The sequence below is a fragment of the Patagioenas fasciata genome, chromosome 4 (assembly GCF_037038585.1).
Source record: "Patagioenas fasciata isolate bPatFas1 chromosome 4, bPatFas1.hap1, whole genome shotgun sequence".
Classification (NCBI taxonomy): domain Eukaryota; kingdom Metazoa; phylum Chordata; class Aves; order Columbiformes; family Columbidae; genus Patagioenas; species Patagioenas fasciata.
This window is the reverse complement of record NC_092523.1, coordinates 4,472,888-4,487,807: the sequence shown is the minus strand read 5'-3', so window position 1 is coordinate 4,487,807 and position 14,920 is coordinate 4,472,888. Positions and strand designations below refer to the sequence as shown.

At 39.6% G+C, this 14,920-nt stretch overlaps 1 protein-coding gene across 1 annotated transcript in view; it reads right to left on the bottom strand.

Moving 5' to 3' along the window:
* Positions 1–1,221: 1,221 nt before the first annotated feature.
* MAVS (mitochondrial antiviral signaling protein) overlaps positions 1,222–14,920 on the bottom strand; it is a 670,207-nt gene continuing 656,508 nt past the window's right edge. Inside the window, exon 7 of the transcript XR_010651328.2 lies at positions 1,222–1,350. The gene's annotated coding sequence lies outside the window, so the exon portion shown is untranslated. The remainder of the gene's footprint in view (positions 1,351–14,920) is intronic.

Here is a 14,920-nt window from a genome sequence, read left to right as displayed (position 1 = left end):
TCCAGGGAGGTCAGGATTAATACCAGGTTGCTGGCCGTCTACTTGGGAAATGTCACCTTGCAGCTCCTTTAAAAGTCTCCTAATGGGATCTTTCAAGCTTTTCCTTAAGGATTTTATACCCTTCAGTGCTATGTAGAGAAAATAAATTATTTCTAGATTTTTGTTCATGTGTACCTGGAAATGAGCATCCACAAACACATGTGCAAAGGAACTGGGGCACTTTAGGTCACTCTACATCAGGTTTGCTGTCATTCTGCCCTCAATCCCATTCTCTTCCACATGGTATCATTCCCTGACTTACATTAATCAGTACAGGGTAATGACACGGCTCAGGAATACGACCTGGCCAAAAAACTAGCCTGACTGGCTTCTAACTGCATCAGCTCCCTAATCTAGCTCATTGCATTATATTGCATAAAATATTAACCTGTGCAACAAATCTGCTAGTGCCAGCTCAAAGTTGAAGGTGGAAACATGAGGCTGGGGCTGAAGTGGGGAGAGCAACCTTGGTAGCTTTGGTTGAGATTAGCTAAAGCACAGTGGGATTGCACTCTTATAGTGTAGTTAGGATTGTACAGTGATTTATGGGCATCTTAATGCATGCACATGCTCAGGACCGTGTGTGATAATAAATGTGGCAGAAAAGCTTGGACAGAAAGAAAAAGTGTTGTTAAAAAAGCTTTAGGAATAATGGTAACTAGTCTGTCTGCAAAGTATCTAGCACACAACAGCAGTCAGAAAAATAAAATAAAAACATGATCTCTAGAACGGAGGAGGTTGGCAAGGGAAATGTTCCCAGCCTCAGAAAGCTCAAAGCCTCTCCGTGTGGATATGAAGTGTGAGCCCTGACATCAATTTGAACTGTAGCATAGTTGATTGAATGCAGTGAACGTGCTCACGTTGAGGCAGCAGAGACAGAACCAGATGATTCACAGCCACATGGTTTTCATCCTATTAAATGGAAACGAAGCATCCTCAGCTGAGGCACCAGCTCAGGGGAGGATTGTGGCCGTAATGTAGTAATGGATGAGTGATTTTCCAATTATTCAAACAACACTGAGAAGAACTGTCTACCCGCTCACAGGTGCCATGCATGCTGTGGCCACAATCACGCTTCCAGAAGAGTTATTTACAAACCTTTATAAGCTCCCTCAGTTCAGCGTACGTTTAATCTGGAACCTTAGGGTGATGGGACATATATAGAATCACAGAGTCCCAGAATGTGAGGGGTTGGAAGGGACCTTGAAAGCTCATCCAGTGCAATCCCCCCATGGAGCAGGAACACCCAGCTGAGGTTCCACAGGAAGGTGTCCAGGCGGGTTTGAATGTCTGCAGAGGAGACTCCACAACCTCCTGTGGATCCTCCTGTGTTCCAGCTTGAACCCATTGCCCCTTGTCCTACCATTGGTTGTCACTGAGAAGAGCCTGGCTCCATCCTCCTGACACTCACCCTTTATACATTTGTAAACACTGAGGTCACCTCTCAGTCTCCTCTTCTCCAGCTCCAGAGCCCCAGCTCCCTCAGCCTTTCCTCCCACGGGAGATGCTCCACTCCCTTCAGCATCTTGGTGGCTGCGCTGGACTCTCTGCAGCAGTTCCCTGTCCTTCTGGAACTGAGGGGCCACAACTGGACACAATATTCCAGGTGTGGTCTCACCAGGGCACAGTTAGAGGGGCAGGAGAACCTCTCTGACCTACTGACCACCCCCTTCTAACCCACCCCAGGTACCATTGGCCTTCCTGGCCACAAGGGCCCAGTGATGTCTCATGGTCATAGAGAGACAGCTGGATCCACAACAACATCTTCCCTTCCCAAAGAAAATGAGATTACACTAGGGGAAATGCAGGAATCATAGATCTACTTCTTCAGCAGCATCACCTTGCCAGGTGCAGGGCAGCGTTAAGTCAGTTTTCTATGAGTTTTGATGCCTCTTCCTCAGGAAGTTGCAGCCAAAGCACATGTACCTTTAATCAAAACCTTGTACTGAAAGAGGAAAGCTGAGCAAAATCAAATCAAATGAGATCAAAACTATACAGAAACAAAACACCTCCCACAAAGCTTGACCATCCTCAGCTCCAGATTCATTTATAAGCAGGAGAAATATTGTGACTTCTTTTTCACAGCTTGTTCTATCCTTCTGTCTAGGTGTGGCAAACATAACTGCTGCTGTTTCCTTCTATGTGTTTTTTCCCTACTTTACTGATTGGATGACACATCAGATTTTATTTATTTTAATTTTTTTTCCAAATGGAAATGTTTCAATTTGTCGAGCTGAAGGCTTCAATCAAAACCAACAGGAGGCATTCAATGGGTGAAAAGATTTTCAGCTTTTTCTTTAAAACCACCTTCACAGACTAGACCAACAGACTGCCTATTACCTATGAAGGTACTGCACAGATACTGAAATATATATACTGAAATAGTATTATTGCAGCTTTTTGGGTTACACATAACATCTGCAGTCAATGAGAGAGACAACATCGTACCTATTGAAAATAATAGCTAAGGATGGGATGAATTATATTTCTAGAAGTACCAAAATCCTTTTCCGTTGACTACTAAGAGAACCCAGACAACTACCTTAGATCGGTCACTGCAATTTTAAATGCATCTACATAAATGAATGGACTTTTCTTTAATTTCCACAGCTTTCTGTTGCTTTCACTAGTCAAAAGAAAGCTTCCACTTCTTCTGATGGTCTCTGCAGGATAACCTGTGAATCGAGCCACAAACTGCTTCACAGAGATAAAGCGATAATGTGATTTTCTTCTGCATTTCTGGAGCAGGAGGGGCTGTAAATTCTGTCCTCTTTGCTTTATTTTCCTTGAAGCTGTAGCCAGTAAGGCAGTGAGATCTTAGCAAAGAGGAGCTGAGGTTCGGGAACACTCAGTAGAATGTGTTTGTCCAGTCATGTCATGTAGGAGTGATGCAAAGTTAAACTCTCCCCTGCGGTGGAGATAAAAACTTGTCAAATTGCTGCATGGACGTACATCCCTTTTACCAAGGGCATAGTTTCCAAATAATGTGTAGCTCTAGGTCATCCTTAAATCACACTGGCTGTTGAAATGACTAGGATATATAATATGATCTGAGAGACTCACAGATATTCTTACCCACAGCAAGAATATTACTTTTTTCTTTTTTTCACCACTAGTGGCTGAAAAATAAGTTAGGATTGCACTACAAAAATGTGAACTATGAGTTGGATTCCTCTTCTGATTCTTTTATGCTTACCTGGAGCAGTGCCTAAAGTGTCAGAAGATCTGTATGATTTCCACAGTTCCCCTTAACATGGCTAAAACACAGACAAAACGTGCAAGCTCATCACAGAGAAAAAAAAGAGATTTGGTGTCCCACTGAAGTGAATAAAGTGGAGTCTTATCCACTGCTGTAGATGGTTGTGAGAAAGCCCTTGAGCACTTAAATTCAGCAGCAGTCAGATCCCTTCCAGGCTCCTGTGTGAAGAAGGAAATATTTTTGTAGCCCTGTTGGTTAGAAAAGTGGAGGAAAGATTCTTAATGTGTTTTCACTGAATACTCAAACTTGACTCAAATTTGCACAAATCGTATCTGAGACCCTCTGTCCAGCCAGTATATTTCTGTTTATTGTGATCCTCTGTCATATCTTGGTTTCCATTGCTGTGCATCAGTCTTTAAAACTGATAATAAATGTAACAGTGCAAATAATGTTGTATTAAAGCCCCAAAAAATTCTCATAATTGACCCCTTACAGCTAACTTGAAAAGCATAACGAAGCTCCTATGCTTGCCAACAGTTAGCTGTGCAAATCCAGCTGGGATCTAAAGACAACAGATCAGAACCTGTTACTGAAATTAGTGGCACAACACCGACAGCAAACAGGCTGACCTAATTTTTATAGGTCATTTTAAACAATATTGATGGCCTGATCCTTCACCCTGGTATGATTCCTTTGCACATAGGTTGTGTTGCAAGTATGCTGGATGTTAGCCATGTGTTTCTATCTGATATAAACCCTCTGCTAGCAGCTAACTGGCATAGTTGGATGATATACCTCCTTCAACTGCTGGATGTGGCAGAAAGATGCATGAAGACATGCGAGATAAGGTCACAGGCAGAGCTCACTGGATAAATGAATAGTTCCTTGAGGACCTTTGCTGTCTGGTACAAGTCAGTTGTTCCAAGGGAGAAAGAGCATTTACAAAAGCCACAAACATAAGTACCTCGAGAATCAAACATCACACATAAAGGTTTTGATATGAAAGTGTTTACATCCCATGATTGGAGTCTGGGTTTTTAATTTCCTGGGCTTGGTCAGGTCAAACAGAGCTACTGGAAGTCTGCGTGCTTGCCAAGAGTCTCCCAGCCTTCCCCCAAATACATCCAAACATACTTATTGTGGCTTTTATCTAATGGTACGAGCTCTGCTAGTGATACTTTGACAACAGCTAATAGTAAATGTACAGATAGTGGGTCATTTAAGTCCCTAGTTGCATCAAGACATCAGAAAAGTCAAAGTGCCTTTTATCTATTTGCAATTCATGGCAAAGAAAACAAGATTAAAACCAAAAGGCACAACTGGTAAATTTTTTGTGTGTGCTGAAGCAAAATACGCCATAGTAAGGCAAGTAAATGTTCTGCACTGTATGTATGTTGAAAATTGTGAAAGTAGAGAGGGGATTTGGGTTGATTTTTGTTTAGTTTTAAAAGCATTTCAGGAGTTTATTCTTTGTGATAAGGACTATACTCAAGAGCCAGATGTGAACATTACTGTAATTTCCTTCTTCTATGGTTTAGCTGTTGTCAAGACATCAAAAGCTGGTGGAATAAGGTAACCTACTATGAACTATATAACCCAAAATCTCCAAAATATTAAGAAAACAGGACATCTTGAAAAGTATGTAACTTCTTGTCAAATATAATCATGGCTTAGTGGAAAGATTTAATTCATTGCTAAAGTAATATTGGACATTCTTAGAGGACATTTTGGGAATGCACTTCAACAATCCATGGAATACATTTAGAAACACAGCTGCAGTGGAGGAATAAAGCACTGGTGGTTATACTGAGGCTTCAAAACATACAAACAGGGTATATTGTATTAATATATTTGGAAAAAAGTCTCCATTTTCATCAATTTATTCACCATGCACTGGCAAGATGTTTCGAAAATAAAGAGAAATTATTTAAATGAGTGTTAAGGTATGGATTTAGGCAACAGGAATGAGGTATCTTAAAGCATCTATCTAAACATTGCATGGATTTTGGTTATAATGAGCATATGCAGATCTAGAAACAGCACTAAATTTTAAGGATTTGTTCAACACCTTTGAAAGGTCATTTTAACTGTGTGCTAAATATAGGAATGAGTGCCTGGCTTTGTGCATGGCTGTTGACAAATTTGGCCTTGGGTCGTAATTGCTGCTATAAAGTGCAATCCAATATTAAATACACCAAAACCAATGGGGTTTAATGGTAAAGATAACTGACTGACTTGATCTATTTTCACAGACACTCATCATTTCTAAAATACACTGACTTGGACACTTAACTATGAAAGGAGGTGCAATTAGGTCTGCATATTTTAAAATTGTACTCTTAATGAATGTAGGATTCAATATATAACTCTGTCTACAAGTGAGGGGAAAAGAGGGCAACATTTTACAAGTATTAAGCGACAGTTTTCTCTCTACTTTTTGAGGCTAGAAGATGGTGATAGAAGTGGAAGCTAGAGTGGAATGAAAAGAGAAAATCACAAGGGTTTATTAAATAAAACCGTTAAAACGAACACATCTGGCTGGTCAGCCTCTGAAGCACAGGATGGAGTGTAGGACAGAGCTTGCTTTGAAAGACAAAACACATGCTAAGAATTATGTTAAACTTTACACTTGGATAACGTTATTTGACATCCAGAATCTGTGTTGCATTGCTCTGCCCTTCCTAGACATTGTCCTTTATGTTGTGGAGAGTCAAATCTGACTATGTCATCATAAGGATTTTTCCCCAACTGCAGCCAACGGAGGCTGTCTTGCAGTAACAAGCAAATAAAAAGAAGTCTGAATAAAAAGCAGAAAGAACCAGGGTGCAGTGTGGGAAGAACAGATGAAATGAAAAAGAAGAGAAGGACTGAGGTGAGGAGTGGCCTTTTCCATGTCCCCAGGACTGCAACACTGCAGCATCCAGATCCTAAATTCTTATCAAACTAACAGAGGGAGACCCAAATTCAGCTTTTCATACTTCACAAGGATTCCCAGAGGTAGGATCCCTCTATAATTGGTGGAGCCCATCCCACAACTTAAATAACATGGAGATACCTGTAGAAGAAGAGGTACTTCTCTTCCTTTTCTAGTTTTGGGAACAGAGGTGTATTCATGCCACAGAGTTCAGCACTCATTTTTGAGGTATGGATCATGACTTTTTGCATATGGGCAGTGGTCAATATTGAGACAACCTGAAAGGATTCAGGGACTTTCAAGGCAGGGTTGAGGTCTCTTTTCTCATTACCAACTTGTGCACTGAGGGCTAAGGTCTCACAAGTAGTTACCAGAAGGTGACAATCATCTTTTTGGTGAGAGAAGGAAGAATACTCTTAACCTACAATGACTAGCAGACTCATTCCAACTAATAAGTGTAAGACAAGGACAATCTGATAAAGACCTTAAGATCCACTGAGCTGGGAGGAGGAGGCACTTTCAGGTGATGATTCAGAACGGAGGAGGCTGCTGCATGCTGGAGATGTCTGTCTCGTTCTCTGGCAGGAGAGGGTCCCAGGGTGATTTGCTTTCAGAATGATGTGCCACACAAAGTTAGATGGGAGCAGTCTCATACGCACCCTGTGGGGTTGCATGGGATCAGCTCGTCACTGCTACAGAGGCACAGAAATACAGAAAAAATCCACTGAAGCAGTGTTTGAGGCAATACTTGCTGTAAGGTTAAATAATCTAAATAAATAATACAGACAAAGGGGCTTTTTACCTTTTAGCTGAACTCACCCCAAAGGAGCTTAAAGATGACAGAGAGATGCTCAGTGGGCAGCAGAGATTGAGTTCCATGTTGCCATGACTACGCTGCTACCCAGGGGAGATGTCTGTATCAACACAAGGTGGATTTTTACTGCTGGGCACAGTATGGACAGACTTCACAGTCTTACAAAAACCTACATCTGGGAATGAGCCAGCTTGGTAGAACTTACCTTCCCCAACATGTTCCCAAATTGAGATCCAAGGTGGTAACCATCCTAGTTGAGTTTTAAGAAACAGTTTTTGGAAACAACTCATTAAAGATCTGTAAATTTGCCCTACTACCCCAGATTGGCTGAGACACTTAGGGAAACATCTGATAGTTATATGGATAACATTAGTGCTAACGCAGAAAGAAAACACAGATCCTTGAGGGATCAGGAACACCAAGAGAAGAAATCCAAACAAGCTCACATTCCCACCCTGAGCCTCTACGAAATCCCAGATCTCTTTGGCAAGAACTTTGATATTCCACTGTTTCCAGTTATGATGTCTTGCGACAACCACCCCGTGTGCAATGACAAAATTGAAACAGAGCAAGATAAGAGAGAAAATAAAATTTCCTTGAAGGTCTGATTTGTTGCTGGTTGACACTATGAAGAGCGAGATACACAAATGGCAACTAGGAGGACCCACACTACAAAAAGATATTTAGAAACAGTCTGGGAAAAAAAATAGGCTTATTGTTTTTCCATTGTTTTTGTCATGCATTTAATAGTTTCGTAAACTGATAATGTACAGATATTACATTTTGATGTGCCTTCTATTTGAAGGGTGTGGGGGGCATAGAAATAAATCCAAGAAGTTCAGTTTAGACTTTGAAATCCAAGTTAATTTCATATAAGTTCCCAAGTGGATTTCTCTTTCTTACCGTCAGGAAATTATGACAAATTGTTCGAGAAGGTAACTTAATATCAGGACAAAATGTAGGCACTCATAAGTCTTTCAAAATTATAGTGAGATTTTTCATAAATCTTGGATAAAACTTTCTTCAGAGTACAGTGCTTAGGAGAAGAAAATTGTATTGTGTATCTTGAAAGGGTACAGCAGTGTGTAATTAGGCTTATCTGAAATAAAAGGGACATGTATAAAAAATGCCAGTAGTCAAACAAATATATTGTCTGGCAGCGCATTGTGTGAAGATTGAGTGGTTAATTCTATAGGAGAAATACAATTTTGATGCCAACATGGGAATTAGACAGATCTACCCTGTTGGAACTGATCACAGATCTGTCAGAGATGGTTTTCTTTGACTGGAAAATGGATGGTTTAAAGGGAAAGCAAACACACTCAAATCCTTATAAAGGGATCAGAGCGACATTTGCATTTCAGCTTGCATTTTAACCAAAATGTTCCATGTTTGGATGTTTTAAATATTTCTGTTCAGTAGAATTAACGCTTAAACCAAAACATAATATAGATTTTTTGAAATGACCTTTTACTCCTGGTCTCTATAAAAATCCAAACCAGACAATTGTAGTGCAACAGATAAATAAAACCCGATCAGCTGATAAAATAAATCTATGGGAATTTAAGATTCAGTCCTTGTCAGAGAGCACCAGGAATGCTGAGATTTTTGGAAGCCACTAATTATATTCAAAGCATAACACATTCTGAAATTCAGCCTTCTTGAGGTGTCTCAAGCTGAGCACCTAATACCTGAAGCACCTCAAATAATTAATTGCTTTTCCAAAACCTGGACTAGGACCCAGATCCCAGTATTTGCTCAAAATCAGGACAGCAATACCTGGTCCTTTAATGAGATTTCTTTCTCATGCATGAGATGCATGAAGGTGATGTAACATGCACTTTTTTACAGGTTTTTACTGAAATGTATGTGGAGTTTGGAAACCTTCCAGTAGTATTTTAGATGCTATCACAGTACAAACAAATCCAACGGTAACAAACCTTGTTTGCTATTAGATATATTTTTTAGAATAAATGTGGAGGAAAAATTGTCAGCAAATTGGACCATCTGAGGCTTTTTACTTTCCTCCTGATTTATAGCTGTAACACCCTTGCAAATTTTAAGCTAGTATCAAATCCCTGCAGAATCTTTATCCATCTTAAACCAAATAATTGTCTTTTGCAGTAATACCAATTTTCCTGTGCCTCTAGGCTTGCAGGCTTTGATAGAAAGTTCTTTTGGATGCTAATTTATTTGGTTATACTACAGTGAGATAAACGTGCTTGCAGCCAGTTTCTGGTAGGGCAAAGGAATATAAAACCACATCAGCAGCGTATGTTCCAAAAACATTATGAAAACTAGAAACAGAAGGAGGAAATTGCAGTAAAATGGTCCTCTTGAATATATGGGATCTCCCCAGGTAATAGGATTATTCAGTCTATATGGCCATGCTAAGGATGATAAAAGACAGCAAAGATGAAAGGGTAGGGGATCAGATTTATATTTGAACAGTTGCAGTTCTCCAAAAATCTGGCATCTTGCAAGGTGGTTATCTGGACTCCCAATATCTGATGTAGAGAAAGAAGCCTCTGGAGGATTTCTTTTACATGCTAAGGCAGAGGCCCGTGACAGGTAGATAATTTTTCTTCAGGAAAAGATCCAGCTGACATTGTCCTCATTTCTAGCCTGTTTGTTATTCAGCTTCAACTTACATGTATTTTAAATATTCCTTTCCATGAAGAAGATAACAATGGACCAAAAATGCACTCTTAGCTCAGCTCTCGTGACACTTGGACTGGAACCAGAAGGACACCAGCCCCCATTTGTTTCCAGACCTTCATCTTCCCCCTGGATCCTCAGGTCCCTCTGCAGCTTTCAATGTCCAAATAGCAGAAACATCCTTCTTTCTTTTCCTTTTCCAGTCTCTTGGAGAACCAGTTTCATTGGTGGGGCTATGAGTTTTACAGCTTCAGTTGGCTTCTTTATGTTTCTATGTATGGATGTAAAGTTATCTGCGCTTTGCAGAAGCATTGGAGGATCAGTGCAAAACTAGGATATTCATTATCATGTCTCTAATCTTCTTCCAACATTTGTTCATGGCTAATAAATTGCAGATTGATATAGACATCCTTACTTGCATTGATTAGTAAACTAGTTTTTTGAGCTCGGATATTTGCTCACAGATGTAGACAGTTCCTACTTTTAAAAACCCATCTTCAAGCAACCTTAGTTCCACTGACATAGGGACTTAAACTCCAAATTCCCACAGACCTGCTGACAAAGGACAACTGAACCCATAAGTGAATTTAGACCAGGACAGTGACACTGACATTCTTTTTCTTGCTTGAATGGAAAAGGTATTTATCTAACCTCAAAACCACCAAAAAAACCCCAATTATTCCCTTATTGCGAGACAGTTATATTAGTATAAGCAGTAAAATATCCATATCAAGATGACTTGGGAGGCAAATCTTTAAAAGTAAGTAGGTGCCTGACTCATAGTGCTCCATTAAGAGATTGGTTCTTTGTTCCCTTTGGAAAATAAACTTATATTTTACAACATGTAGATTAAAAATTAAAAAAAAAAAATCCATCTGGTATTTACGTACCTTGTTCTGAATAAACAAAGGAGGCCCCGACTGTAAATCTTCAATCTACTGAGTTTTTTGTGTTGTTCTTTTAAAAGCCTTTGGATATAATTGTGACAGCTTCATTGTTCACTTGTAGGCATTTTGGAGACAACTCATTGTTTCTGGAACTGTGCAGGCTGTGGGAAATCATATTTCTGAAACTGTATTGGTCTCAGGGAACCAATATTTCAAATTCTTTATTAACCATGGGTAGCTGATGCTCCAGTAACCCGATTGAGTTCTCCTTCTCTTTTGCTAAGCAACGAGACAATTAACTTGACCTATGTCTTTGTAATTTTAAGTCAGATCTTCAGCAGTTAATTACAGCAAAATGACAGCAACATTACACTTAAGGCTGTGCAGTTTTCCTTTCAGTAGGGGTGATGTTTTCTGAAAACCTGTATGCACGGAATTATCACATTAATTTGAAATGGTTATTGTAATCTGTGAAATGATTAAAGTTTCTAGGACAATTTGAAGGTAGAAGAGAAACCTCAGCTGTAGTAAAGAAGAAAAATATTTAAATGAATAGTGTAGTTGACAGACAGGCAAATAGATTCTGGGCTATATTCTGTGCTGATTTGCTTCCAGTTTCAGGGGAGATTTTCTCACCATAGCTCCAGTTATAAGCAGTGTCCTTTTGGATAAAATGTAACGTGACACTAAAGGCATATTGCTTAAAATTCTCTGGCATTTTAAATTTGAAAATCATGTGATTCCATAGGTTCTCCCTTTTATCGATAAGTCACAAAGCAGGTTTTTGTCTTCTAGGTTTTCCTCTTGATGCACATCAAACAGCGTGGAATTTGTTGCTATTCTGATTTTGCAGCATGTCTACTTGAAAAATCCCACATTGTCTGTGAACCGAAAGCAGGAAGATTTTTGTTTGTTCATTTTTTTTAATAAAACCAGTTCTCAGCTGAGAACTCCGGTATATGTTCTCACTCATTTAAAAAGGAAATCAATATTTTGGACTGGTGGCATATTTATATATTAATATATTGTATTCATATTATATAATATATATATTTAATAGATTTATATATTGCATAGTTGGCTTGCTTTAAACAAATATTAATAAAGTATGCAATGACTGTTTCTCCTTGGTAAGTGCCTGTAAACCAATCTATGTGGCGAAGCGCTGCTGCAGTTATAGACCACTATATGCTGAAGGAATTTCCTGCCTATTTATTGAAATAATCTTGGGGTTGTTACCATTTGAATGGCTACTAATGCAGTTCAGCTTTGTGTGTTTGAGTTTTAGCTGTCCTTGATCCTTCAGAGACACAAATTGTGCGCCACTGAAAATTTAGCTTTCAAACAAAAATGCAGCTACACCCATGTGTTTCATTGCAAGCCCTCATTACTCTGGGGTATCAGAGGGAAACCACTTGGGGGTATTCAAGGGAAACCACTTTCTCACTGCTGCAGCACACCTATATAATATAGGTTTATACTTATGCAGTGTAGATTCAAGGAACACAGTTACATCAGTGAAGAAACGCAGAGGAAAACCTCTTTACGCTTGGAAGTAATTTTTCCTGGGAGAAAGTGATGTTATAAAATCATATAAGGGTTTCTATGTCCTCTGTTACAGTCAGCGCTTATTAGAGTTTAAATCTTCTTGAAGCATCCCGGAATAGGAGTTACCATAAATACAGCTGATAACATTTCTAATTTCTTTCTCTTAAACCAGCAGATATCTTAACCATGCTTTCAATAACCATGTTATTGAGAGTGTTGGATCACAGAGCAGTTCCCGATGGTCACAAGTTCAGTGCCATTATTGCAGACAAAAGACTGCCCCCAATTTTATCCCTATTTCCCCTATAGGTATTGGTCAATACTTTCAGCCAACACCAGCCTTGCAAAACTAACATGTCCCTTTCCAGAGAGAATCTTTTATAGAGATGCTGGAACTAGTTTTCCATCCTTGCATATGGACTTACTATCATATCTCCTCTCAGCCTCCTCCCTACCAGTTTCACAAGGCTTCTTATGGTTTAGACTTGACTATACCAGCAAAATAACTTTGTCTCTAGCTGAATACTTTCTGCCTGTGATTTCTTGGGCAAACACAGCTGTGTGGTCTCTCCTCCGTCTAAATGAAGTGTTAGTGCTTCTAACAATGCTACTGTGATGCTTGTGAAACCAGAATGTGGGGAGAAAAGCTGGTGTTTCACAGAGGAGGGCAAGAGGGAAATGAATCCACAGCTCTTAAAGGAGGGTTCATAATAAACACTGGAGCTTTGCAGTGGCTGATGCATCCAGTATAGAACTCAAAAATAAATGAAGATACATGACTGCTTTGGCAGCTTAAAACTAAGGCAATCACAATTCCCAAATACTTACCTAGAAAAAAATAAATTAAAAAAAAAAATCTACCTACTGGCTTTTTGATCTGTTGCTCAGCAAGGATTCACTCTTCATTTTATTGTATTGATATACATACATATAAATCTAATATGAGTAAGTTTATCTACTGTCCCTGGCTGAGGGTCAATATCAATGTCCCTTTGCTTGAGAATACAAGCTAATATAATAGAAAGTGTGTTGTTTTATTTTCCTTTCTACATTTTCCCCTAACCCCCCCGAGCCTGGAGAATAGAAATAAACATCATTCCATTAACTTAATTCATTCCTTCTTCAGCCATGTTTGCTTTCATTATTAACTTCCTAAGAAGACATAGTTATTTGATCTTATGTTGACAAAAACCAACTCTCCTCCTGTTCCTCCCCCTCTACCTTCATGGCTTTTGAAACTCATTAGTCCCTCTCAGTCAAATTTGAAGTAGAGGGGGTAGGAGATTTGGAGAGAATTCAATATCCACAAAGGTGGTGAAATCTGTTGTTGGGTGGAAGTTGTTGGTGCTGTGAAGACACAAACCTAAGAAAAAAAGAGTTTTCATTAGTTCCTCTGCTCACAGAACGACTTCTTTCAGCCTCTCTTTGTTACTGATCCAGGAACTGCATTAATTTTAATCGAACAGAAGTTACTGAACTTACTTGTGAGAAATCAGGTGAAATTTGGGAAACTTAAATTAGATGACCCCCGTAAAACCTCTGGCTTTAAATCTTGTGAAGTTATTAAAAATATACAGATCAAAAGTGATGTCTAAACTGAACTCCAAAGTGACCTGTGCCAGCGGATGGTAGAAATTGACTGCTTGTCTGGTCATGGTCATCCAGGTGGTGCATTGAGGCCATGCAACTTCTACAGCCAGTCATAAATATGGATTATGCTTTAATACTCCTGCTCAGTCTATGGTATCAAATTTCAGAAAATGTAGGTGTGAAGTACAGCAAATTCATTGAATAAGTCAGTAATCAATAACTCATCTGGTCAAGTCTCATAGTTTCCTTTCTCATTATGCATGCGATGGACAATTACGGGATTTCAGATGTAAAGAATGAAGATTTTACAATAGGGAGCACCTGGTAGAAGCACATAAGACAAGGTAGCTGATACACAGTTGTGCTTTAGCTTTTCACCTCTGGAGGCTTGATTTCCAATCTCTTTTAGATCACAACTGGAAAAAGGAAAGAGAAGAAAAAGGGGAAAGCTGGAGGTTGCTGTTAGAGTCGTATGATATGCATCCCTTGAGTAGTATTAATATTTGCTCTATGCCACTACTTGCACTCAAAGATCCGTCCCATCGGACACTCTGTGCTCGATGTCCCTGTCTCTTCCCAATAGAAACATTAGCCCTAATTGTCACTGGTGTGGAAGCGAGGAGAATCAGATGCTCTCTGCACACAGTCCCTTGTGAGATGCCAACAGGGGACAGAGTGTATCAAACAGGATTGTATCTGACACAACTCTTTTAAAGAGTCGTTTAATTTTGCAGAGAAGCAGGAAGCTTGCCTAATCCATAATGACCCAAATCATTTTGCAATGCACTCTTTTAAGTGAGTTTGGCCATGTAGTTTCTCACTGACAAAATCCCTTGATTTTCTAAGGGTATGGAGAAAGATTAGTGCATAAAAGACCATCTGTCTCCTTGCTGCTGACAGGCTAAAAGATGGTCTTTTTCTTCTCTATGGAGCAGGTTGCAACCCTCCCAGTCTGGAGACAGCGAGCATTCGTTATCTCTGTGAAGCAGTCGCCAGCAACAAGGGTTTCTTTTTCCCGCAACTCACTGTCATGGGATAATCACTTGGCCGCTTGATGGGCCAATTGTGTGTGAGTTCCTGGAGTCCCTCACACCCTAGAGACACAGATTCATATATCAGGTATTGATGGTTTGGTTTCAAGACTGGATATAATCGTGTCTTTCCACTGGGTAGACATGCTGGCCTTCCATCGGGAAAGCTTTCCTTCCTGATTACTGATGAAGTCTTTTGGGAAAGAAGTGGGATTTTTCCACCTGTCAGAGGTAGCAAAC